Source organism: Pinus tabuliformis, chromosome 3_2 (genome assembly GCF_031772625.1).
Source record: "Pinus tabuliformis cultivar Carrire ecotype Pingquan chromosome 3_2, CPIR1, whole genome shotgun sequence".
Classification (NCBI taxonomy): domain Eukaryota; kingdom Viridiplantae; phylum Streptophyta; class Pinopsida; order Pinales; family Pinaceae; genus Pinus; species Pinus tabuliformis.
The window spans coordinates 1,105,381,207-1,105,408,801 of record NC_142302.1 but is presented as its reverse complement, the minus strand read 5'-3'; the positions used below and the strand labels follow the sequence as shown (position 1 = coordinate 1,105,408,801).

The 27,595-nt window shown below is 40.8% G+C and overlaps 1 protein-coding gene across 1 annotated transcript in view; it reads left to right on the top strand.

Moving 5' to 3' along the window:
- LOC149184528 (uncharacterized) overlaps positions 1-27,595 on the top strand; it is a 322,500-nt gene that overhangs the window by 775 nt on the left and 294,130 nt on the right. The window lies entirely within an intron of this gene.

Genomic DNA, 27,595 nt, shown 5'->3' with positions numbered 1-27,595 from the left:
GAAATGAAATCGTCAAGTTTGGACACACTAGGAGGTCATGAAAAATGTTGGAAAATATCAACATTGTTTATGTGGATCATAATGCATTAAGGTCATGTTAAGGTTAGTAACAGGAGGATCATTAGAAAACGCGTAGTCTAATGAGGCGGAGGATTTGCCTGGAAAGTTATGGAAATTTCGGTCATATTTAGAGAAAATCCGGCAAGGATTTTTGTAAATCCAATTTATAGTTGTTAAACCTCAAAATTTTAGGTGTTCTAAACGTTTTTGATGGTGCTGAATCCATTTCCACCATCAAACACACGATTCAAACACTGCCTCTACAAGTTTTTTTGAAATTTTTTTGCCCGGATTCTGGCCACTTTTGGCCATCCTAGCAATTCCTCCGCCTCATTAGACTACTCCATTAGAAAAATCCCAATTGTAATTAGGGTGTCCATGTGTCAAGATCTATGGACAAGTGTCCAGTTAAGAGGGGCATGTATCGAGATCTTCAGACAAATGTTGACTTAAGAGGAGCATGTGTCAAGATATACGGAAACATGTCGTCCTAAGAGGAGGATGTGTCAATATCTATGGACAATTGTTCCAGTTAAGAAACATGTGTCATATGAAAAGTGGAGAATCATGTGATTTGAAAGGTCAAGGGTCAAGATTATGCAACAAGCAATACATGATATGTGAATTGTGGAGATTGAGAGAGAGGGATCTGTAACTTGTACAGTGTAAAGGTGATACCTCCAATTGAATTTTGTATACAGGATTATTTTCTTTCCATATCTCAGCACGTAGCAGCATGTAACAAAAATTCTTGTGGTTCCACAACAGGTAAATGGTTGAGTTGTAGTTTCTTCTTCTGTGTGCCTGTTCCCATGGCCTTCCCCGCAAACTTGAGCTCCCCTCTGTTTTCCCCTTCGTCTCTTTTGCCCCTTTTCCCTTGTTTCCTCCTCCCTGTCCTCTCTTTCCCTGACCTCTTCCGCTGTGACTAGTCCGATCCCCAGTATCATTTTGTTGCCTAACAGCTTGCTGCAGATTTTCTCACCAGCAAAGGAGAATGACAGGAAAAGTATGGTGGACAACAGACATCAGACCACCTACAGCCCCACAATTACACATCTGGTTGGCAACTTTTCCTCCTCTGATGATTTCACCATCTGGGCACAACACATTAAGGCCAACCTGGTAAGATTGGAACAAACTGAATCTGAAAACAACAGTTTGAAGTTCAAGAGAACTGATCCTATAAACAGAGTGGTGGAAGTTGAATTTGAAAACCATATCCTGAAAAAACTGGCAACAAAAATGAAAATGCAAGAAAACATTTATCTCCAAACCCAGTTGGGGCACCTCCCTACTACAATTGGAAATTTCTGACCCTAAAAACATGCAGGAGGAAATAAGATTCCAACATGTTTTGATTAAGCAAAAAACCAAGTCTTGGGTAGAGGGGGTTCAAAAGAAGGAACACTCCCCAACTCAGTGAATTTGAAGAAGTGGGCCTGTTACCACAAAATCTTGCAAGCCTAATCCAGAGTCTCATTAGGCGGATCCAGACCTCAGAGAAACAAGAGATAGGCTGCCACTGTCACTCAGCAGCGTTTCTCCAGCTATTTAGTGGTATTCAATCACAAGGGAGGCTTAAGAATGGATTAAGGTGATAGATGAGGTCTAATGATCGAGATACAATACCAGAAGAGCTTAGAGGGCTGATGTAATCATTACCAAAGTTCAGCCACTCTATCCTTAGACCGCTTGAATGAATTATAGGGCTGTTATAAGTTAGGGTTTTCAGATTTTCAATAATAGGGCATGTGATGTCATATAACAACCAAAAGAAAAGGTTTTATAATGATAGATCAACAAAGGATCAAAACCTTCAATTAGATATGAAGGATCTAGGGTTTTCAATGGAGTTTTTATGGCTGAAACATGCATAAAACAGCAAAAAGATGACGATGTCAGCCCTAAAAATAGGGTTTAACATGCAAAGAATGCTAGATTTTGCTTTTAGACAATTATTTAGTGCAATCCCCATTTAAAGAACAATGATGCATCAAACAAAATTACTTTTTAGGCAATATTTTATATAAACCCTAACCATACGCCTAAATATCTAGGTAAGAGAAAAGAAGGAAAATTGATTAAAGAATAAAGTTTTGACCAATGCCACCGAGTGTTGATTCTTCAAGTGCAATAGATACAAGCACACATTTATGAAACACTGATAATTACTTATAATGATATATATCTCCTTTTTAACAATTTCAGTTTATCATCAAACAATTACACTTCAAAAATTCAACCATAAAACCATAAGGACAATAGAGATCACAATGCACAAAGAGAACACAAGATTTACCTTGGGAAAACCCACTTAGGGGAAAAACCCAACAACCTTTTTCTTAGAGAAATTCTTCAGTTCAACAAGAGATACATCTAATGTTGCTAGTCAACTATGAGGTCAAACTGACTAACAAAGCTTATGGTGAAACTTGGTCTCCAACCCTCAAGTCAAGCCTCCAATCTGCCGTAGGCCGAAATTTGGCCTTCCAAAAACTGTCCAAAACCTAAAAATTCAGCCTCCCAGAAACTGCCCAGAAACCTAAAAATTCAGCCTCCTAGTTTGCCTAGAAATTTGGCTTGCCCAAAATATGTTGCCTAGAAAACTGCCCAGAAACACGTGTGAGTTAGAGAGTGAGAGATGCGAATTAGAGAGAGAGAGAGAGAGATGATCTTCGTCCTTCTTTTGCTCCTTGTCCTCTCTGCGATGCACTTGCCAGATTTGGAAAATCTTCCTCCGGCCTCACTGCCCCTGCCCCTCTCTGTGTTGATTTATGGTAGCATCGGATGTACTCTAAATCTCAAATTTTGCAGGGAGGCTTGGGCACATGTATTCCAAAGAACCCATAAAACATTTTGGGAAATTCCACCCCGAGACAGTTTTATTAAAATAATTAATTATTTTGAATGGGTCCCTAAGTCTAAACTTAAGAAATCAAAATAATTAATGGGTATTAATCTAGCTATGGGTGTAACTTCTAGAAGAAGACGAGGATCAAACAAAAATGATCTTAGCCATTGATTAACTTCTAATCTGGGTCGTTGAATGTCAACGAGAAGATTATTTACGGAGGCTTGAGGGTCATTTGGAAGACACATAGAGAGTTGATCAAATTGTTGAGGCTAGAGCAGTGCAATGATTTCGTGGTGATCATGCAGAGGGGCAAAGATAGTTTTGGTTGGAGGATCTTCTTTGAAGCCAAGAATACGTAGCAGAGAGGCAGAGAAAGATGCAGAGGAGGCAGTGCAGTGACCAGTGAGGGTGACATAGAGCCAAGAAGGGCTCACGCAGAGCAGCGCAGTGCCTTCCAAGCAGAAGTCCGAGGTTTTGTTGGGGATTTGACGTTCTGAGCTAGGAGGGATGAAGTCAAAGCTCCAGAGAGCAAATCGATCCAACAGAGAGGTGATGTAGTGCCTCAAAGGCAGTGAACCAGGGCCACACAGTGACTGCGTAGGGGCAGTGCAGAGGTGGCTGCGGATTCGTTGGTTCAGCTGCCGGATCAGTTGGGACTTGTAGTGTAGAGTGAGGTAATCTCACTAATTTCTTCTGCCGAGTGATATTCTCTGTACTAGATTGCCAACAAGGCATCCAAAGTTTGTATTCAGAAATATCTTCTGCTTAATAATAAAACCCTCAGATCTGTTGCATCGGTTTTCCTGCATTGGGTTTTTTCTAGGGACATTTGTCCAAAAATAACTGTGTCACTTGTGTTGTATCTTTTTTGTTCAGTTTCTTGTTTCGACATATTATTTTTAATTAAGTGAAGGCTGCAGTAGTATTTACCGTAGAACACAGTAAATAACTTGTATGGATTAACAAGTAGAAGTAATACTAGTTTGCTGTAGTAGGGATTCCAGGTTTGAGGAATTTTCACATGGTATCAGAGTAGTGCAGGTGAAACAAGAAGAACAATGCCAGAGAACCCAACGCTGCGTAGAGGAGGAGGTTGAATAGTTGCAGGAGGCAGCAGTTCGAATTCCCAGAGAGATTGCGCAGTCCAAGCCAGGAGGGTTGAATTTTCGAGGAAAGTCTCTCTTCGAGTGAGAGGAAGGGCTTCCAGACCGAAATTTTGTTGTGCCAGAGGGAGTAGCGTAGAGCCCCAACGTGAGGAAAGAGCTGGTGGGATGCAGTTTTTAGCAGGCAGATTGCTGGGCTGAAAGACGTCAGAAAAGAGAGGAGAAGCACAACGAGGGAAATTTTCCTTAGTAAACTTCCAGCCAAGAAGTTCGTTTTCTTATTGCCTAAGCAACAACAGTAAGAGACAAAGACGAGCAGTTCGACATTTTCGTGGCATAGATGGCAACCAGTGGGTTGAAAGATCAGGACAGGTTGGATGGGGCATCCAGCTATGTGATCTGGACGACAAGGATGTCATGCCTTCTAGATGAGCATTTTATCAAGGCCTATGTCGACAGCGTGGTGGCTGAGCTCACAGATCTAGATCAGCTGAAGGCCAAGAGGATGATCCTTGATGGAGTAAAGGATCATGTGGTATGTCACATCGCTAGCAGAAGGACTGCTAAGGAGATGTGGGATGCCTTGGCAATGCTGTATCAAGGATCTTCTGAGCAGTGGAAGATGTACTTAGAGCAGAAACTGAGATCTACATAGATGCAGAAGGGGGAGCGCATTGATTCGTTCCTCATGAAGCTTCAAGAGACCCGGGACGAGTTAGCAATTGTGGGGTCTACACTTCAAGGTTTCGAGATGGTGAGACTAGCTCTAAACTCAGTCTTAGAAGAGTGGCAAGTCTTTGTCCAGAGCATCTTAGGCAGGGCAGCTTTGCCAGACTGGGATAGTATGTGGGTAGCTCTCAAGTAGGAAGAGCTGAGGAGAGATCTAGTCAAATGTAAGCTTGACGGAAGCAGCAATAGTGGGCGAAGCCCAAGGAAGAGGAAGAGAATGCAACCTTTGCATCCAAGGGGCAACAGGAGCAGCGGAGGCGGAAGAAGAACGTCTCGAAATGAAATGCTTCAGGTGTGGTGAAATGGGTCACTACGCAACACAATGTCCTCTTAGGAAGAAGGACAAAGATGAGAAGCACGATTCGAAGGCTGCACCCGTGAAGGTCGAGGAGGAGGAGTTTGCCATGACAATCGAGATAACTCCAGGAGGGAGGTGGGCAGATTTAGAGCTGTAGTTTGAAAGAGCTACAAATGGGTAGGATCCTTGAGGAGCCCACCTCTCGAATCAATTCCTTGCTACGGGAGCCTAGATCAGAAGTAGTAGGATGGACCAATGTCAGTTGGTGCAGAGGAGGGTTGGAGCGACAAATGCAGTGGCTAGAACGCCAAGTCTGAGCAGTGTAGTGTAGAGTTGTAGTAGTGCAAGGAGGCACGGTGCAGTAGCAACAACAATGCAGTGGATTTAGAAGGACAATGTGGGACTGGCAGCAGTCAGATCTTCAACATCGAGATGCATCTATGCTGAACACTTGTTCAGATTTTGGGATGTTTTTCAGTTGCAGTGGAGATGAAGTGTTAGCAGTGGCAGTGCTAACAACAGGACAAATGCAACACTTGAGAGGGAGTTGTAGTACGGATGCAATGTTGATAGTGAAGTGTCAGCAACAGTACAGTTACAACAGCAACGCAGTGGTTGGTGGACAGCATGTCAGACATCAACAACGCAGAGGACGATGTTATGAAGTCAGGGTGATGCTTCAGTGGGAGGCATTGCTAGAGCACATTCTTGCTAAGAGGGAGTGTTGATTTCTGGTAGCATCAAATGTGCTTTAAGTCTCAAATTTTGCAGGGAGGCTTGGACACATGTATTCCAAAGAACACAGAAAGCGTTTTGGGAAATTCCACCTGGAATAGTTTTATTAAAATAATTAATTATTTTTAATGGGTCCCTAAGTCTAAACTTAGGAACTTAAAATCATTAATGGGTATTAATCTAACTGTGGGTGTAACTTTTAGAAGAAGACGAGGATCAAGCACAAATGATCTTAGCCATTGATTAGCTTCTAATCTGGGCCATTGAATGCCAACGAGAAGATTATTTAAGGAGGCTTGAGGGTCATTTGGAAGACACATAGAGAGTTGATCAGTCAGATTGAATTGCTGAGGCTAGAGCAGCGCAATGATTTTGTCACTTGTGGTGATCATGTAGAGATGGGCAAAGATAGTTTTGGCTGGAGGATCTTCTCCGGAGCCAAGAATACGCAACAGAGAGGCAGAGAAAGACGCAAAGGAGGCAGCGCATTGACCAGTGGGGGTGACAGAGCTAGGAAGGGCTCATGCAGAGCAGCGTAGTGCCTTCCAAGAAAAAGTTTGAGATTTTGTGGGGGGTTTCATGTTATGAGCTGGGAGGGTTGAAGTCGAAGCTCCAAAGAGCAAATCGATCCAGCAGAGAGGTGACACAGTGCCTCAAAGGCAGTGATGCAGGCCCATGCAGTGACTGCGTAGGGGCAGTGCAGAGGTAGCTGGGGACTCGTTGGTTTAGTTGCCAGATCAACCGGGACTTGCAGTGTAGAGTGAGGTATTCTCACTAACTTCTTTTGCCGAGTGATATTCTCTGTACTGGATTGCCAGCAAGGCATTCAAAGTTTGTATTCAGAAATAACTTCTGCTTAATAATAAAAACCCTCATATCTGCTGCACCGGTTTTCCCGCATTGGGTTTTTTCTGGGGACATTTGTCCAAAAATAACTGTGTCACTTGTGTTGTATCTTTTCCTGTTCAATTTCTTGTTTCGGCATATTATTTCTAGTTAAGTGTAGGCTGCATTAGTATTTACTTCGATATTTATCGTAGAACACAATAAATAACTTGTATGGATTAACAAGTAGGAGAAGTAACATCAGTTTGCTGCAGTAGGGATTCTGGGTTTGAGGAATTTTCACACTGTCTTTGCTTCCCTTCTGAAGCTCAAACTCTTTCTGCCACTGACTGTTGCTCTTTGGCAAATCGAACTCTCCAAGGAAATCAATCTCTATGTGTGTCATCTCTATCTACCCATCAACTTCTTCTTATAATCTTTTGTTGGGACTCCAATGACCAAGATTAAATCTTAATCGATGACTAAGATCATATCAGAGTCAATCCGTGTGAGTTTCTAGATGATTCACACCTTATCTCAATTAATATTGATTAATTAACCACTTTCCCTAAATTTAGAGTTAGGAAATATTTAAAAATAGCTTAATAATCTAATTGAGACACTTCTAGGTGGAATTTCCAGAAACAATTTCTGGGTTATGAAGAACTCATGTGTTTTAGTCTCTCCACAAAGTTTCGAGACTAGAACATCTCTGATGCTACAAAAACTAACATTATTTGAATAATTTTACAAGAAAATACTTAAACAAGTTTGCTTAATTGTTCAACAATACTAAGGTCACAAACCGACCTTAAAACAACTTAAGAACATATCATATATGCCAAAAATAACCCACACATGTGGGAAATAATGATCTCCACGGTGACGCCATCCTCCATAAATGCTCAAGGTGCAAAATGGATCATGAGTGCTCCCCACTCTAAGAAAAGCTCGAAGTACATGGGTATGTCTTCATAAAGTGCCTCCTTAACCATGACTTCATCCAAATCATGATCTACATCACCCTTCTAGGGTTAAGAGGAGTGATGTGGCATTGTAATATGCAAACGTTGGGTTCCAAAGTTGATGTGCAAGCCCTCCTAAGTCATCTCAATGATAGCCAACCATCATCTGGGCTCCAGAAAAAACAACATCCATGAAATGGTGTCAAGTCCAACTTGGGGGTGTCCTAGGTCCTGTTACCCACCATCTGTGGGTCGTATGCACAGGAGAATTTTTTTCTCCTAGATGGTCCTTGTTGTCGCGCGAATTGACACGACAACGCTCAGACCGGGGGCTGTCACTCTGATCCCCGATCCCTCCGTTTAAGCCTGTCTCCCGCTGCTAAGGGGGGTAGTCCCTGTGAGATGATGAGGCCAACTGTCGACTAGTTGGTTGGGAGACACGAGATACGATATAAAAAGCACTAAAATGATTTGATTATTTGAGCAGACCAGTGCCTTAAGAGATTATTGTTAAAATGATTACTTGTTAGATATAGAAAAATAAACCGTGAACAGCAATCATTTGTCATCAAAAGGTATCATCGAAATCACATAACCAAACGATATCCAGCGACTGAGAATTTTGAAAAAAGATAAATGCTTTAAACCACCACGAGAATCCTAGAGCATTAACTAGATATCATATTTGCATCTCGACTTGAAAAATTCAGATCTTAAGATATAACATGAAAAACAACTGAAACTGGCAAAAATGATTTTCCAAATTTTTTATGTGATAAAATGAAACCTAAAAACCCTAAACCCTGATAAAAACTGCATAAAGCAAAAAATTTGAAACCCTAGATCAGAGAAAATTGAAACCCTAAGACCACTGATTAATTTACAGATTTGGCCCCTTAACAGCCAGATTCAGCAATAAGAACGGAAATATTTTAACGAAACGAAAATTTCAGATTTGTCACTGTGAAGAACTTCAGAAAATTTCTCATGCAAATCAAATAAATAAACCGAATGATAGACCCAGGATCAAATCCAACTGGGCTCAGCAAAAAATGCTTGCGGGAGTTGGCTGGTTCAGCCGAGAACTTCCCCGAACGCCCACAAAATTCCTTCAGAAAATGTTTTCTGCACAGCTCAAAACAACCGTCAACAAAGAGGGCAAAAATGCTGCTAGATCTCAAACAGTAATGGAGATACCTGCCATTACTTCAGAAACCCTAACAGCACCCAAACCCCAGCAAGTGAACAAGATACCTGTGCTCACAATACTCTATAAGAAGCTAATATTAATGGCTGAAAATAACATATGCAAAAAATGAAATGATCTCACAGCATTCCAAGAAAGTAACACCAGCAAGATATGGACCCCAAAGTCTTCCTTTATTAACCAGAAACAGATTTACAAGAGAGCTTCTTCAGTCTTAGACTCACAGATCGAATGAATCTGAAATGACCAGCGAAGACCCTATATAAAGGAAATGATCCCAACGGCTAGTTCGAATGATCCATGTAGAAATGATCTCGACCGTTGATGAAGATCAAGACATCTCTTGATCTCATCCGTCGATTTATTCAATTAATTTTTTATTATTATTTTTTAAATTTTTTTATTATTTATTATTTTATTATTATTTTTTAAATTTTTAAATTTTTTTTTATTATTTTTTATTTATTTCATTTTTTTTAATTTTTTAATTTTTTTATTATTTATTATTTTATTATTATTTTTTAAATTTTTAAATTTTTTTTTATTATTTTTTATTTATTTTATTTTTTTAAATTTTTAAATTTTTTATTTATTTTATTATTTTATTTCATTTTTTAAATGGATCATCGAACTAAACCTTTGGAAACATCACCCAGGACCTAGGACTTAGGACTCACGAGGGGATTTAAAACATTTTTTGACCCTCAAGACACATTACATCATGACTTTTACAACTTACATCTCGAGGGGACAAGCCCACTTAACACAGACCCTCATAAATCACCCAGTTCTGCGACACAACTATAATCTAGCATATTAACACACTAGGATTCTCCTAAAGTTCTAATGACAAAATCCATCCCGGCTTTGGGGTCAGGGTTGAAGGAAAACTCTGCCGATCCATGGATCGGTGAGACGAAAAACCTTCCGGGACATAGATTATCATAGAAAGTTAGGTCCACCTAGGCAATTTTACATACATGACTCTGATCTGCTTAGATTATTTACAATTCATACATGCAGACTGGGTTTACAATTGAAATGATCAAGCTGCTGATGACTGTAGGCTGGCACGGACACGTCGTTCAGGTGCTACCCCTTTCTGCCAAGAAAAGAGGGTGTACTGCATGGGAAGTTGACCAGTAGAGGTCAACATCTGGCTCTACTTGGGGACACGTTGCTGCTTGCAGGAATGTGAGAATCCAGAATCTGCATCCATACAACACAAAAATAAGTAGCGTCCATCCAAAATCATCATATACATTAAGCACAATAAAGATACAAGCTCTTCATTTATTAACTATCTAAAGCAGAAACGAAAATGCGGAAAAAACAAGGAGTAGGGTTAGAAATACGATACAAAGGATGCCCTACGGCATCAGATGTGTTCAATATAGTGCATACTGAGCATTTGTCTGCTTTCAGGAAAATCTGTCGGCTGCTTGTCGGATGTGCCATGTCCCATTTTGCATATGGTAGGACTCTTTCCTATCCGAAAATCAAGCTGCTTGCGGCCGTCTGATGCATCAAATCTTCTTCTCATTTTCTTTCTCTTGCGCTTTTTCTTTCTGGCTGGTTGAATTACTGATGACCTGGTACTTTCTGTTTCAAAGCTATCAGATGAAGTATGTAAGATATGCGTGCTATGTCTTTCTTCATCTTGCATCTGATCTTTATCATTCTTAAGTCTATCTGGATCACCCTCAATCAACCATCTTTCAATCGAATCAACAACCTCCCAATAATAAGATGAATCTTGTTGCAGCAAATGAGAAGACTCCTGATCTGTTGATGTTTGCTGGTTTCTCTTATCTTCCAATTGTTGAAACCTTTGAACCTGTATTCTAATGGCATTTATCTGTCTAGAGCATTCATCCCTTATAGCACTGATTTGTATGGCATGGTGCTCTTGCATGTGTTTTATTACTTTATCATTCTTTTCTTTTATGTCCATCAAGCAATGTTGCATGAAATTTATTTTTTCTTCATGATTCGCTTGCATGTCAGCCAACTGATTGTTATGATTGAACGTTATGATAGTCATTTCCTCATCCATAGTTAATAACTTGTTTTGCATAGAGTCAATTTCCTTATCATGATCAGCTTTCATGGTCACCATATTTTCCTCTAAGACTGACATCTTGCTATGCATGTTTCCAATTTCTGTTTCATATTTAGTTTTCATGGCCTCAATTTCTCTAGCATGGTGACTTTGCGTGACCTCAATCTCCCTATTACGTTTTTCCAGGTGGGCGCATAAAGTTTTCACATCATTGACATAATTAGTTTGGTTGATTTCCATATTCCTTACCAGCATCATTAGATTTCGTAAAATTTGCTTTTGCTCTTCCATTTCATTGTCATTTGTCCTTGATTTTTCACTATCATGAACTTGATCTGCAATATTTCCGGTGGATGACACATTCTGACATGATGAATCGTCTTGGGATCTTTCAGCTGGACCTCTTATCAAATTACTTTCATTATGTTGCACAATTTTAGAGGCAGAAGGCAAGCTGTTTGGACTATCATATCTATCTTTAAAAGCATTGAGAATGTCTTGTAAAGAAGTGAAAAAATCATTAGGAAAATTATTAAACCAATTCAAGGCATCACCCTCTAAAGAATGGACAAATAGACGCATCTTGAAATCTTCATGATTATATTGAGGAAATCTACAATATAAGATCATTACACAAGTAAACCTGTTTAAATGCTGTTCAACAGTGACCGAATCACCACCCGAGAACTTAAATAATTTACCAACGGCCTCTTTCGGAAGATCATGGAGATTATCAGTAAAATGACATGGTTTAAATGAATAATCCATGATGAACAATGAAGGATCAAATGGATGATAGAAAGAGATTTCTGCTCAAGAAAATTAAGAGATGAGAGAAGTGGAGTCGCCACTTGAACAATGAATCTGATTCTAGGATCCAAAAAGTAACCACAAGCAGATATGAGGAAAGCTTCTTGTCTGGGAAAAATGAGAAAGTGGAGTCGCCACCCAAACAAAAAACAGACCGAAGAGATGCTACTGATATGGCGAAAAATAAAGCAATAAAAGATCCAAATGATAACCCAAAAGGTTGAATTTGCCAGCTCAAAATGAGAGATGAGAAAGATGATAAGGTGAATGTCGATGAAACTCTAGGAACAGAAAAACTCTGTCCCCGGCAATGGCGCCAAAAAATGTTGGCGTTGCCGGCTCAAATGAATGATAAAAAGATGAACGATGAATGATGAAAAGTCGTTGAAACACCAAGGACAGAAAAACTCTATCCCCGGCAACGGTGCCAAAAAATGTTGGCATTGCCGAGCCAGATGAAAAGATAAGGAATGAGAAGGATGATTGTCGTTGAAACGCCGAGAAAACAATTTCCCCGGCAACGGCGCCAAAAAATGTTGTCGCGCGGATTGACACGACAACGCTCAGACCGGGGGCTGTCACTCTGATCCCCGATCCCTCCGTTTAAGCCTGTCTCCCGCTGCTAAGGGGGGTAGTCCCTGTGAGATGATGAGGCCAACTGTCGACTAGTTGGTTGGGAGACACGAGATACGATATAAAAAGCACTAAAATGATTTGATTATTTGAGCAGACCAGTGCCTTAAGAGATTATTGTTAAAATGATTACTTGTTAGATATAGAAAAATAAACCGTGAACAGCAATCATTTGTCATCAAAAGGTATTAGCGAAATCACATAACCAAACGATATCCAGCGACTGAGAATTTTGAAAAAAGATAAATGCTTTAAACCACCACGAGAATCCTAGAGCATTAACTAGATATCATATTTGCATCTCGACTTGAAAAATTCAGATCTTAAGATATAACATGAAAAACAACTGAAACTGGCAAAAATGATTTTCCAAATTTTTTATGTGATAAAATGAAACCTAAAAACCCTAAACCCTGATAAAAACTGCATAAAGCAAAAAATTTGAAACCCTAGATCAGAGAAAATTGAAACCCTAAGACAACTGATTAATTTACAGATTTGGCCCCTTAACAGCCAGATTCAGCAATAAGAACGGAAATATTTTAACGAAACGAAAATTTCAGATTTGTCACTGTGAAGAACTTCAGAAAATTTCTCATGCAAATCAAATAAATAAACCGAATGATAGACCCAGGATCAAATCCAACTGGGCTCAGCAAAAAATGCTTGCGGGAGTTGGCTGGTTCAGCCGAGAACTTCCCCGAACGCCCACAAAATTCCTTCAGAAAATGTTTTCTGCACAGCTCAAAACAACCGTCAACAAAGAGGGCAAAAATGCTGCTAGATCTCAAACAGTAATGGAGATACCTGCCATTACTTCAGAAACCCTAACAGCACCCAAACCCCAGCAAGTGAACAAGATACCTGTGCTCACAATACTCTATAAGAAGCTAATATTAATGGCTGAAAATAACATATGCAAAAAATGAAATGATCTCACAGCATTCCAAGAAAGTAACACCAGCAAGATATGGACCCCAAAGTCTTCCTTTATTAACCAGAAACAGATTTACAAGAGAGCTTCTTCAGTCTTAGACTCACAGATCGAATGAATCTGAAATGATCAGCGAAGACCCTATATAAAGGAAATGATCCCAACGGCTAATTCGAATGATCCATGTAGAAATGATCTCGACCGTTGATGAAGATCAAGACATCTCTTGATCTCATCCGTCGATTTATTCAATTAATTTTTTATTATTATTTTTTAAACTTTTTAAAATTTTTTATTATTTATTATTTTATTATTATTTTTTAAATTTTTAAATTTTTTAAATTTTTTTTATTATTTTTTATTTATTTCATTTTTTTTAATTTTTTAATTTTTTTATTATTTATTATTTTATTATTATTTTTTAAATTTTTAAATTTTTTTTTATTTTTTTTTATTTATTTTATTTTTTTAAATTTTTAAATTTTTTATTTATTTTATTATTTTATTTCATTTTTTAAATGGATCATCGAACTAAACCTTTGGAAACATCACCCAGGACCTAGGACTTAGGACTCACGAGGGGATTTAAAACATTTTTCGACCCTCAAGACACATTACATCATGACTTTTACAACTTACATCTCGAGGGGACAAGCCCACTTAACACAGACCCTCATAAATCACCCAGTTCTGCGACACAACTATAATCTAGCATATTAACACACTAGGATTCTCCTAAAGTTCTAATGACAAAATCCATCCCGGCTTTGGGGTCAGGTTTGAAGGAAAACTCTGCCGATCCATGGATCGGTGAGACGAAAAACCTTCCGGGACATAGATTATCATAGAAAGTTAGGTCCACCTAGGCAATTTTACATACATGACTCTGATCTGCTTAGATTATTTACAATTCATACATGCAGACTGGGTTTACAATTGAAATGATCAAGCTGCTGATGACTGTAGGCTGGCACGGACACGTCGTTCAGGTGCTACCCCTTTCTGCCAAGAAAAGAGGGTGTACTGCATGGGAAGTTGACCAGTAGAGGTCAACAGTCCTCATTCGGTAGGCAACAACCTCTAGATAGCTCAATGTGCCAGTTTCTCCGCCACCTAACCCAACCATGTGGTCCCTCATCCATCTGTTATGAATGTATATTTGAAGGTGGACTTCCCGACCCCAAATGTATGGCTTTTCATTAGTATAGTTGAGTAATTTTCCTTACTTGTCATGGGTACTTTTGGGCATGAATTGATGGGGGGATTTGGCGGAAAGAGTGGGTTAGGCTTGTATTCTTGTCTCCACTGCCCAATTTCATGGTTACCCTTGTATCCTAGTCCCATGGGATCTCTTTTACTGACCATTTGGCTTTTGGGTTGACACTACATGGGAAATCTCGATTTTGGTTACGTGGTCCCGCTTCCCGATACCACCTACATCACTCCCGTTCCACTCATTTTAGCCCCATTCATCTATTTTCCCATCCAGATTCACGTGTCTACTGGGTCCACATAGGGTTAGTGTTAAAATTGGCAACTAGGGCCAAACTCCATGTGGGTCATCTTATTTATGGCAGCTGATATTTTTCCTAGATTCCCCTTGTTGAGAGGTGTAGGATTGATCTAAAGATCATCCGGTTTCGACAAGTATTTATGGAGATGAATTTATTTGTATTTACTTGACAAATTGTCAAGGTCGGCCAGCAGTTAAATGTGTGGCACACATGCCCAGGGAATCATATAAATACAAGTGAGGTTGATTCATTTTATTATCATCTCATCTCACTCATTTCTTCTCTCTCTCCCCTTAGCTTTGGGTTACACAAGGAGCAGCTCACAAGTGGGAAGAAGGAGGACGCAGAAGATGCTGAAAGTCTCTTTGACCAACGTTGACCAAGCGTCGACCTTAGAAGAGTGCGGTTTTGGTGTGGCTGCTTCTCTTAAGCAGGCCGCATTTTTTGGCATGAAAATCGAGGCAATCTGACCTCAAGTTTGACCAGTGTTGACTGCCCTAGTTTGGGGCAGCAGGTTGACTTTAGTCAATTGCAGTTTGACTGTGTATTTGGGGTTGTTTAAGGGCTGATTCTTTAGGCTGCTCGAAAACTAGTTGACTGGGAAATTAACCAAGCATATTGGAGTCAATTTCATCTCGTTTGAGTAAGTTTGACTTTTCTGATTTAGGGTTTGCTGCTGCTGATATAAAATTACAGAATTCTGATTTTGTACTATTTTCTCTTTGCTGAACTATTGAAGATAAAAGAAGATGTGATCAAAGGGTTTCCCCGCATTGGGGTATGTCCTTGGCTAGTCGCCACATCTTGTGTCTCTTGTCTTGGCTTGTTTTCTGTCGATCGTTTAATGTTCTATCTGCACTTTACTTAATGCATATGTGATTGCTAATCATTGGCTAATAAGAAGAAAAGAAGTAAACTGCTCTAAGCATAGAACATACCATAATTTAACATGGTATCAGAGCTAAGGTGAAGACCATGCCAAGCAAGGCAAGAGCAAGAGCAATCACCAAAGGTTGGCAAGGCTATCCTAAAAACTACATGGGGTTCTCAACATCTTTCCCGCCAAGGACAAGCTCTGTGAGAAGTCTGACTATCACGGATGGAAGATGTCTCTCGATTTGACTTTAGAAGATCAAGAAGTGTTGGACCATGTGAGAGGCAATATTGTTGCGCCTCCATCAAATGCATTCCCCGCTGCCAGAAGCAAGTGGACCAAGGGAGAAGTCAAAGCAAAGAAGATCATCCGGGACTTTATCGACAAGCGCCTGGTGGCCTATGTTTCCGAGTTGACCACCTCCACGAAAATCTACGATAGACTGGTGAGTTTATTTAAAGTTGATTATGCAAATCAAATTTTGTTCCTTAGAAATAAGTTGAAGGAAATTAAGAAGGGCAAACATGAGAGTATGCATGCATATTTCTTAAGGATCACCGAGATCAAGAATGATCTCCTATCTATCGGGGAAGTAGTTCTTGACAGGGAAATGACTATCACAACTCTTGGTGGACTGCCACCTGAATGGTATATATTCAGGACTACTCTTCTCAACAATAATGTCATCCTAGGATTTGAGGAATTGATGGCTAGATGTATTCAAGAAGAAACAAGGATGGAAGAGCAAGAAATGCCTGCACTTAAAGGCAATCCCTCTGCCTTTTCTTCTCATGCTAAAAGAAGAAACAATTCTGGGGCTAAATCCAAAGGAAAGGCTGGACCGAAGGGTGGAAGAAAAGGACGATGTTACAATTGCAACAAAATGGGCCACTATGCGAGGGAGTGCCTTGATAAGAGGGACTCACACCATGATGATGATCAAAATCACTCTCAAGGCAATCAAAGGAATGACAGGTCCAATGGCAGAGGTAAAAGAAATGCCGGAAATCAAGGAAGAGGACAACCCTTCAAGAAGGCAAGAAACTCTAGGTATGAATCTAATGTTGTTAACAATAAGCAAGATGAATATTGTCTACCAGCGGCCCTCTCTACTACTGCTCCCCTGGACTTGCTGGGAAATTGGCTTATTGATAGTGGTGACTCAAGGCACTTCACTGGTTTCAAAGAAGCTCTCTCTAATTTGATAGAGAAGGAGACCAACCTGGAAATTGTTCTTGGGGATAATGCAAAATATCCCGTGAAAGACGTAGGGAATGTCACTCTTCAATTGAATCAGGGTAATACAATTCATTTGCAAGAAGTCCTATATGTACCTGATCTCAAAAAGAACTTGGTGTTCGTTTCGGCAATGGAAGACAAAGGCTACAAGGTGACCTTCATCGATGGCAAGGTACGTGTATGGAAAAAGAATTTTAAAGAAGCTTTCACTCTTGTGGTTTCAAGTCGATTCATTATATCAGGGTGGAGGAAGTCCGCTGGGTGTCATGTCTTGTGACACATCACTTCAGTCCAAACTATGGCATCGGAGGTTTGCTCACCTTCATTATAAAGCTCTACCCAATGCAAGACAAATGGTGTCAGGGATGCCCTAGTTCCGAGTAGAGCAAGAAGGTGTCCTGGATGTGCCGAAGGGAAGCTCAAAAGGGGATCATTTCCCTCGAGCCAAAGCAAGACCTCTGATATATTGCAGTTGGTGCACTTAGACATATCTGGTGTGATGCCTGTGAACTCCTTGGGAGGATATTTATATTACCTCACTTTTACAGATGACTATTCTTGCAAGACTTGGATATACTTCGTGAAAAAGAAGGATGAAGTATTCACTTGGTTTTGTCACTTCAAAGTCTTGATCGAGAATCAAACCAAAAAGAAAATCAAGATCTTAAGGATTGATAATGGGACTAAGTATGAATCCAATGAGTTCCATGAATTTTGCAAAGAGGCTGGCATTAAGAGGGAGACTACAACACCATATACTCTTGAGCAGAACGGTGTGGCGGAGAGGAAGAATCGTATGATTGTGGACGCTGTCCGTGCTATGCTCCATGATCAAAGACTTCCGAAGTTTCTATGGGCTGAAGCTGCGAATACCGCCATATATGTGCAAAACCGATGCCCTCACCAAGCATTGGGTTCCAGGACTCTCGAAGAGATGTTCACTGGTAAGAAACCTGACGTATCTCATTTTAGAATTTTTGGAAGTCCTGTATATTTTCATGTGCCGAAGGAGAAAAGGAATAAGTTGGGTGCATCTGGAAAGAAAGGAATCTTCGTGGGCTATAGCGAAAATACTAAGGGCTATAGAATCTATGTGGCTAGTCAAAGGGAAATCAAGATTAGCCATGATGTCACCTTTGACGAAGATATGGCTCTTAGCAAAGTTGACAATCTTCCTACTCAAAGGGGATCTAAAGAAGCTGACACCAGGGAACCAAAGGAAAAGGAAGATAAGATGATGCCCGATGTGAAAGAAGCTATGGATCTTATTGATCCCCCTCCGCAAGAGCCTTCCTCTTCTAGGAAGAGGCCTTCATGGCTTAGGGGGACACTGGATAATGTTGAAGGACACATTGCACCCGGAGGGACTTTTCGAGAAAGTAAGAAGCCGACCAGGTATCAGGGATACTTGACCGTCATGAGCACGATCATCCAAAATGAGCCTTCATCATTTGCAGAAGCTGTCAAGCATCAAGTATGGAAGGATGCTATGACTGAGGAATATGAGTCCATCATGAAAAACGATGTCTGGGATGTGGTCCCCAGACCCCAGGGCAAAGCAGTTGTCATTTCAAAATGGCTTTACAAGAGAAAGCATGCTGTTGATGGAAGTGCTGAAAAGTATAAGGCTCGTTTTGTCGCTCGTGGCTTCTCTCAGAAGGAAGGTATAGACTATGATGAGATATTTGCGTCTATTGCCCAATATACCACCATCCGCTCGATCATAGCCCTTGCTGCTTCGCAAGGATGGAACCTACATCAGATGGATGTCAAGACCGCATTCTTGCATGTTTCGATCAAAGAGGAGTCTATGTGGAACAACCCAAAGGATTGATTCATGATCGGGAATCTCACGCGTGCAGGTTGAAGAAAGCCCTCTATGGGCTGAAGCAGGCACCCCGAGCATGGTATGAGAGGATTGATAGCTACCTGATGAAGCTGGGATTCACTAAAAGTGAAGCCAACCCTAACCTTTACTTTAAGGTTGAAGATGACAAACCTCTCATACTGGTGCTATATGTTGACGACCTCTTTATAACAGGTGCAGACCCTCTCATTCTCAAATGTAAGAGGGAGTTGGCTTCCGAGTTCGAGATGAAAGACCTAGGACTGATGCACTATTTCCTAGGACTGAAAGTCTGGTAGAAACTAGGGGAGATTTTCCTATTTGAAGGAAAATATGTGGTGAAAATATTGGAGAGATTCGGTATGGTGGACTGCAATCCCGTGACTACCATGATGGAGCTTGACTTCAAGAAGTTAAGTGGTAGTGCTGCTGAACCTGTTTAACAAAATGCTACCGAGTATTGTCAAATCATAGGAGCATTGATGTTCTTGGTGAATTCCCGTCCGGATATATGCTTTGCAGTCAACACGTTGAATCAGCATATGGTTGAGCCTCGCCACACACATTGGATTGGTGCCAAGAATCTGTGGAGATATCTTTGTGGCACAATCACTCATGGGTTGAGATACACTGCCGGAGATGTGAGACTACTTGGATATACTGATGCTGATTGGGCAGGCAGTGTGGTGGACCGAAAGAGCACTTTCGAGTGTTGTTTCTCATTGGGATCTGCCTCGATACCTTGGATGAGAAGGAAGCAGAAGTCAGTGGCTTTGAGCACCGCCGAGGCAGAGTACATTGCTGCTAGTATGGCCTCTTGTGAAGCGGTCTGGTTGCGGAAGCTCTTCAATGAGCTATTTGGATTCACATTGGATACTATCGTGATCTTGTGTGACAACCAGAGCGGGATTCGTTTATCAGAGAATCCCGTATTTCATGATCGCTCCAAGCACATCGATATCAGGGACCACTATATCTGAGATATAGTACAATGGGGAACAATAAGGCTCCAACATATCAATACAAATGAACAGGTCGCCGACATTTTGACGAAGCCCCTGGGAAAGGTCAAATTCCCGACTTTCCAAGAATGACTTGGTGTCGTTGAGAGACCCTCTTATAAGGTCGTGTATGATGCATATATTGAGCTCTGGGATCTCTGGGGAGGGGCACGGGGTACTTCTTGGAGTGACATGCGACCACAGGGCGACTCACCATCCCTTGGTGGTGCACTATGTATAGGGTGAAAGGTTCAACCTTCCCCCGTGACACCCCGTGGCGACTGTAGGACAGGATGATTAGTTCACTTGTGGGCCAGGATGATTAGTTCTCTCGTGGCGACTGTAGGACAGGATGATTAGTTCTCTTGTGGGCTAGGATGATTAGTTCGCCCGTGGTGACTGTGGACAGGATGATTAGTTCTCCTGCAATGACTATTGGACAGGATGATTAGTTTTACTGTTGAGGCATCCTACCCATGCAGTCTGGGACTCATGGGAAGTACCTCTCATCTGACCAACGAGTAGGGAAATGGGGTTAGGGACCATTAGTAGTACTATAGATGGACGCATCGTTGTATCTACCATACTCCCTACGCTAGGATGGCCTCCATTGATCTGGGATCAGTGAGAGTGGTATGACACACTCTGAGACTGACTTTGGGTTAGTGGAGGATGGTATGATATATCCTCGATCATTTCTTCTTCTTCATAGTTCAGCAGAGCATAACAGAGTAGAGAAAAGCCAGTAGCGCAAGACAGTGCATTTGATGGCTGGGACAATACCGACGGTTAGACAGATTAGTAGATGGAGTTCTCCCTAGTTGAGAGGGAGTGTTAAAATTGGCAACTAGGGCCAAAGTCCATGTGGGTCATCTTATTTATGGCAACTGATATTCTTCCTAGATTCGCCTCGTCGAGAGGTGTAGGATTGATCTAAAGATCATCCGATTTCGACAAGTATTTATGGAGATGAATTTATTTGTATTTACTTGACAAATTGTCAAGGTTGGCCAACAGTTAAATGTGTGGCACACATGCCCAGAGAATCCTATAAATACAAGTGAGGTTGATTCATTTTATTATCATCTCATCTCACTCATTTCTTCTCTCCCTCTCCTTAGCTTTGGGTTACACAAGGAGCAGCTCACACGTGGGAAGGAGGACGCAGTAGGGCAAGGAGGACGCAGAAGCTGCTGAAGGTCTCTTTGACTAGCATTGACCAAGTGTTGACCTTAGAAGAGTGCGGTTTTGGTGTGGCTGCTTCTCCTAAGCTGGCTGCATTTTTTGGCACAAAAATTGAGGCAATCTGACCTCATGTTTGACCAATGTTGACTGCCCTAGTTTGGGGCAGCAGGTTGACTTCAGCCAACTGCAGTTTGAGTGTGTATTTGGGGCTGTTTAAGGGCTGATTCTTCAGGTTGTTCGAAGACTAGTTGACCGGGAAATTGACCAAGCATATTGGAGGTCAATTTCATCTCGTTTGACTAAGTTTGACTTTTTTGATTTAGGGTTTGCTACTGCTGATATAAAATTACAAAATTCTAATTTTGTACTATTTTCTCTCTGCTGAACTATTGAAGATAAAAGAAGATTTGATCAAAGGGTTTCCTCGCATTGGGGTTTGTCCCTGGCTAACCGCCACATCTTGTGTCTCTTGTCTTGGCTTGTTTTCTGTCGATCATTTAATGTTCTATCTGCACTTTACTTAATGTATATGTGATTGCTAATTAGTGGTTAATAAGAAGAAAAGTAGTACACTGCTCTAAGCAGAGAACATACCATAATTTAACAGTTAGCCTCCCCCTCCCCTTGTCCACACCTTGGGTCCAGCCCTGGAACAATGTCTCGGAGGTTGATGTAGCTAAAAAGAAAAGAAAAAGCATAATTTGACGACTCTCAACAGGAAATGTACCACAAAATGCAAAAGATGGTTGGGACATACAAATTTAGTGCGTGGGCAAAAGCCAAACATGAGCTCTACCCCTTATCCATGGCCATCACCCCAGTTCCTATGGGCCCTAGAGGAGACCCATCTATCATTAAGGAATCCATGATTGTCCCAACTTGTGGTGGGTGATGAACCGCCCCACCTCAAGGGGGTATGCACAACTACATATTACACATCATGCTCTCCATCCCCTGGAGCCCGGAGCAATTATGAAGAAAAATCAATCAAAGGCAAAAGACATATGAAGAAGGGTGGAAAAACAAAGGCCGGGGTAACTCATGTATCACAATTTTCTCCCTCCTACACTCATATACCTCGGTGTGGGCTTCCCTTATTATAGCTACTCTTGCACCTTGACATGTGGTCTGGATGATTCCCCTGATCCCCACTACATTCCATTATTATATCACAAGGATTTCTAGGACTAGGTATCTTCCTTACAAGTCTAATTCTCAAACCCTAGCCCTTGAAATCCCCTTGGCCCTTCTTAGGGAGCTTTATACCTTGCTTCTCAAGCAAGCAAACCATACAATTGAGTCTCTCTTGTGAACAGGCCTTAGGAATCACTCCTCATCATTTCATTGACTCATTCATCTAGTGATTCCCTTTATACCGGGTCTCCTCCCATTGGTGAAAGTCCGTAAAAAGCAGGGAGCCTTAGCTGAGGTGACAATGGGTTATCGCTCCATTGTTGCCCTTGACCTAGCAACTACCCTTTAGGATCCCCTCCAAGGACCCTTGCTAGTTTGAGCGGTAACATTTTGGCACCGTTGTCGGGGACGCCAAACGTGTGTTTTGTTCCCCATATGACATATTGACATATCATATTGGCGACTCCATTGGAAGAATGAAGCCCTAGTTCTTCATTGAGTTTCAAAGTTAATGCTTGTAGGGTGAAGCAAGCATCTATCAAAGCAATTTAATTCACTTTAGCGACTCCATTTTAATCCTAATATGCAAAATCATAAGAAAGGGACTATTGTAAAAGAGAGATTAATCTTGGTTCTTCATTTGTAAAACTCAATGACCAAGACATTCAAGAACTGCAAAAGAATGTGGATAAATATGCAGAATTCTATCAAGATTTATTGGAAGATATGGATAAGGAATTCATGCTCAGGTTTCATAGGTCAACACAAGTGCAACTCGACATAATGAGGTGTGCCTATGAGAAGGATCCTAGTTGTCTCCTTGACTTTGTTATCCTAACCTGTGCTTTGAATATTTTGACTAACCTAATCAATGACAAATATTACAATCACTCGCAAAGCCCCACAAAAGGTAATCAATTGGATGGTCAAGGTGACATTGAAGAAAGTTCAAGTGTGCATGATCATCATCAAAGTGAGGAATGGAATCAATCTAAAGAAGTTGGAGAGGACCTTGGGAACCTAAATAATGAACAAAAAGATGAGTCCTCCTTGGGTCTACATGACGAAAAGGGGGATGATTTTGTGGACACATGTGTTAGGGAAGATGAGGCTATGGAAAGTGAAGTTGAGGCTGACCTTACCTTTCTTAAGGATGTTACTCCTAATGACTCTCCTTTTGAGAACCTTGGGAAAAGTGATCCCGTTATCCCGTTGGAGAATTACATTGAAGATTACTTCTACATTGAAAATGGTAAATGGGAAATTGTTGGTCCTCAATCTGATCTTGCTCCCATTTATGATATCGACAAGGAGGATGATGTTGAGACATGTCTTCCATTTCTCTTGGGCATTATTTATGATGACATATCTATCGATACCCTTGGGAAGGAGAATTACTATTTTCCCTTGCATGAAGAGGGGCAATTGGAAGTAATCGATTCTTCTTTTATGAAAGACCCAATCTTTGATACTAACAATGATGAAATCGATAAAGATCCCACATATCCTCCTTATGGTTCTATGTTCAAATCACTTGAGCCTTTAAATTATGATTTTGAGGAGAAAAATCCAGTTGATTATGAGACTTCACCCTCCCCTTTGTCGTTTTCTCTCGTTCATCATCTTGAGTCATCCGCAAGTGATTCCCTCACTCCTTTTCATATGATCTCTAATGACCATGGGCCCTTTCACCTCCCTAGGTATGATGTTGAGGAAGAACCATCCACTAGATGCATCCCTCCTTCCCCCTCATACCCCCAGGATTGTGAATTCAATCACTCCATTGATCAACCAATAGATTGTTCCCTTCCGTACCCCAAATCTCCTTTCTCTTCCCATCATGACCTTTCGACACCTACGAAGCATAATATTATGAGCAATGATTGTGATAGGGAGTTCTTAAGGGTGATCATTCATTCCACCATTGTGTACTTAGAGGGAAAGCCCCACACTTCTGGATTGACTTATTTTCCTTCTCATGTGGTGTTGAAAAGTGTGCAACAAGAAATGCTAAATTTAGGAAGTGCTAAAAATAGAATCGCTAAAAATAGCACTTCTAAAAATAGCAGTTTGGCAAATGAGCATTTTGGCCACCTTGGGTGAGAGGTGAAACTGCTAAAAATAGCATCTTCTAAAAATAGCATTTTGGGTCCCTTCCTATTTATAGCAGTCCCTGGTCTATTTATAGGAAGTAAATTCGAATTGGGTCTTACCAGCGGTTTGGAATATTAATTAATTAATTCTCCAGGAGTTAATTAGTTAAGGAAAAGCAAACTTGAAGTCTTTGTGAGAACATGCAATTATTTCTCCACTAATTGGGGAATGTGTCCTTGATTTTCTCCACTGATTGAGGAATTAAGGATGAGTTCTATATTGAGAGGATTAGTGGACTTAGTTTAACTTAGTCAAGTTTAGTTAGATTAATTTAATAGGTTGTTAAATTAATGAGATACAATTTGTTAATGCTTGCATGCATGTGACAACTGTTATTTTCAGATAATTGAGTATTCTCTCATGGATAACTGATGCATGGCAGTTTAGACAGAGACCCAGTTGAGATCAGAGAAGGGACAATGTACTATCAGTTGGATGAATATTTTTCCTATAAAGGAAGCTCATCCATGATGAGATTTATCTCCTTCAGGTTTGTGCAGTTAGATCAGAGGTTAGTGATTGTGTGAAGAGGCCAATTCACACAGGTGGCAACACTGGACCCCAAGGAAACTGCACAAGGAAATAGGAGGCTTGAAGGGCAGAAGAGAAGGTTTGTGAGAAGTCTTTGACTGTCTATGAGTAGCAGAGGGATTGTACTGAGAGCTGGATAGCTTCCGAGCTAAGGCTTTGCGTAATCCAGACTATATTTCCACTTGTATGATAATACAGAGATGGGGTTTTAGGCAAGTGCTTTCCTCTGGTAAATTCTTCTGTGTTATGTGTGATTGATTCCTTCTTGTCAATTATATGTGTTCTTATTGATGTTGCTCATGTTCGATTAAGCTTCCGCTAAATTGTTTGTAGAAGTAGATCAAGTGTTTTGCTTTAGTATATTGCATTACCAGGTGATCTACAGGTGGGAATTTCTACATGGTGTTAGAGCTAGTTGATTTGTAGAAAAATTCTACATGGTATCGGAGTGAGGATTTGTAGAAAAAGTTCTACATGGTATCGGAGCACAGGTGATCAAGGAGAGAACAATATACTGAGAGGAGATTTCAGAGTTTTGAGATTTGGGCTGAGAGTTTGCAGAGCAGATCTGAAATTTCTGTACAAAATTTTCAAAAATAAATAGCAGATTTGGATTCCTTGCGGAAAAATACTCAAAATAAAAAAAAATCGGTTGAATCGGAGTTTGGATGAGAGAGATATCGCTGATTTAAAATCAGCTCTTTTTCTAGAAAATTTCGTGACGGCAGGAAAGTGGAAATAGATTGGTGTGCTAACTAAGAACCTGTATGCACTTGAGGTACAAGATGCATGCAAAGCCTTGAGGAGCAAGGCAAAGGTTAGAGACTTGGTGGTTGAGAGGGAGAGTATATTACTTCTCAACATGCAACGCCAGAAGAAGTCTCAGACAATTGTGGAGGAGCCACGATTGGTGCAGCAACTTCAGGAGGTTGTGGATCAACCACAATAGGGGAAGCTGAGAGGAGATCGAGTAGAGACATCTACTCATGCAGAGACCTCTAGTAGGTGGAAACTTCGTGCTAGGTGGGCAGAGGGATCACATGCAGCCATACCTCCAGGTAGGAGGTGGGGTGATGTGGAGTGCTCGTCCCGAGGAGGAGGGGCAGGATCCTTGAGGTACCCAACCTCTTTGATTTGACTTTGTTACGGGAGCCCTGATGAGGAGTAGCAGAATTGACTGATTGGGTAGAGACAGATGCGGATGGAGCGGCAGAGAGAGCTACAGTGCAGGGAATCCCGGGACAATGCAGAGCATGCAAGCTACAACAATGAGAGAGGCACAAGTGTGTTGCACTGTGTAGGGTAGCACAGAGAAGGGTGCAATGGTGCGAGATGCATGGAGATGTTGTAGTAGCGGAAAGGTCAGAGAGGGAGCACTTGTCAGCAGCAGGTAGAGCTTCAACATCAGAGTATGTTTCTAGCCCAATAGGGTGGTCAGTTGGGAGGTTTTTTTTGTTCCGAGTGTCGCTGGAGCAACCGCACTTGGTAGATGTGTTGCATGCAGAACATTCCAGAGTTACAAGATCGGGTTTGAGAGGAAGCCTTTCTTGTTGAGAGGGAGTGTTGAAAAGTGTGCAACAAGAAATGCTAAATTTAGGAAGTGCTAAAAATAGAACTGCAAAAAATAGCACTTCTAAGAATAGCAGTTTGGCCAATGAGCATTTTGGCCACCTTGGGTGAGGTGAAACTGCTAAAAATAACTTCTTCTAAAAATAACATTTCTGGGTCCCTTCCTATTTATAGCAGTCCCTGGTCTATCTATAGGAAATAAATTCGAATTTGGTCTTACCAGCAGTTTGGAATATTAATTAATTAATTCTCCATGAGTTAATTAGTTAAGGAAAAGCAAACTTGAAGTGTTTGTGAGAACATGCAATTATTTCTCCACTAACTGGGGAATGTGTCCTTGATTTGCTCCACTGATTGAGGAATTAAGGATGAGTTCTATATTGAGAGGATCAATTGACTTAGTTTAACTTAGTCAAGTTCAGTTAGATTAATTTAACAAGTTTTTATATTAATGAGATACAGTTTGTTAATGCTTGCATGCATGTGACAACTGTTATTTTCAGATAACTGAGTATTCTCTCATGGATAACTGATGCATCGCAGTTTAGATAGAGACCCAGTTGAGATCAGAGAAGGGACAATGCACTATCAGTTGGATGAATATTTTTTCTATAAAGGAAGCTCATCCATGATGAGGATTTATCTCCTTCAGGTTTGTGCAGTTAGATCAGAGATTAGTGAGTGTGTGAAGAGGCCAATTCACACAGGTGGCGACACTGGACCCCAAGGAAATTGCACAAGGAAATAGGAGGCTTGGAGGGCAGAAGAGAAGGTTTGTGAGAAGTCTTTGACTGTCTATGAGCAGCAAAGGGATTGTACTGAGAGCTGGATAGCTTCCAAGCTAAGGCTTTGTGTAATTCAGACTATATTTCCACTTGTATGATAATACAGAGATGGGGTTTTAGGCAGGTGCTTTCTCCGGGTAAATTCTTCTGTGTTATGTGTGATTGATTCCTTCTTGTCAATTATATCAATATGATGCTTGATGTTGCTCATGGTTGATTAAGCTTCCGCTAAATTGTTTGTAGAAGTAGATCAAGTGTTTTGATTTAGTACATTGCATTACTAGGTTGATCTACATGTGGGAAATTTCTACATGGTATCAGAGCTAGCTGATTTGTAGAAAAAGTTCGACATGGTATCAAAACTAGCTGATTTGTAGGAGAAATTTTACAAAATTCTACATGTGGTTTCTTCTTACCTCGCATGGAAATCATACTTTTCCACCTCCTACCCACTTCACCCTCCATGTGATTGTGTCTCCATTCACGTTGGGATTTTCTACACAAGTAATCATATATGCGGGCATCTGTATATGGATTTGATAGTATGT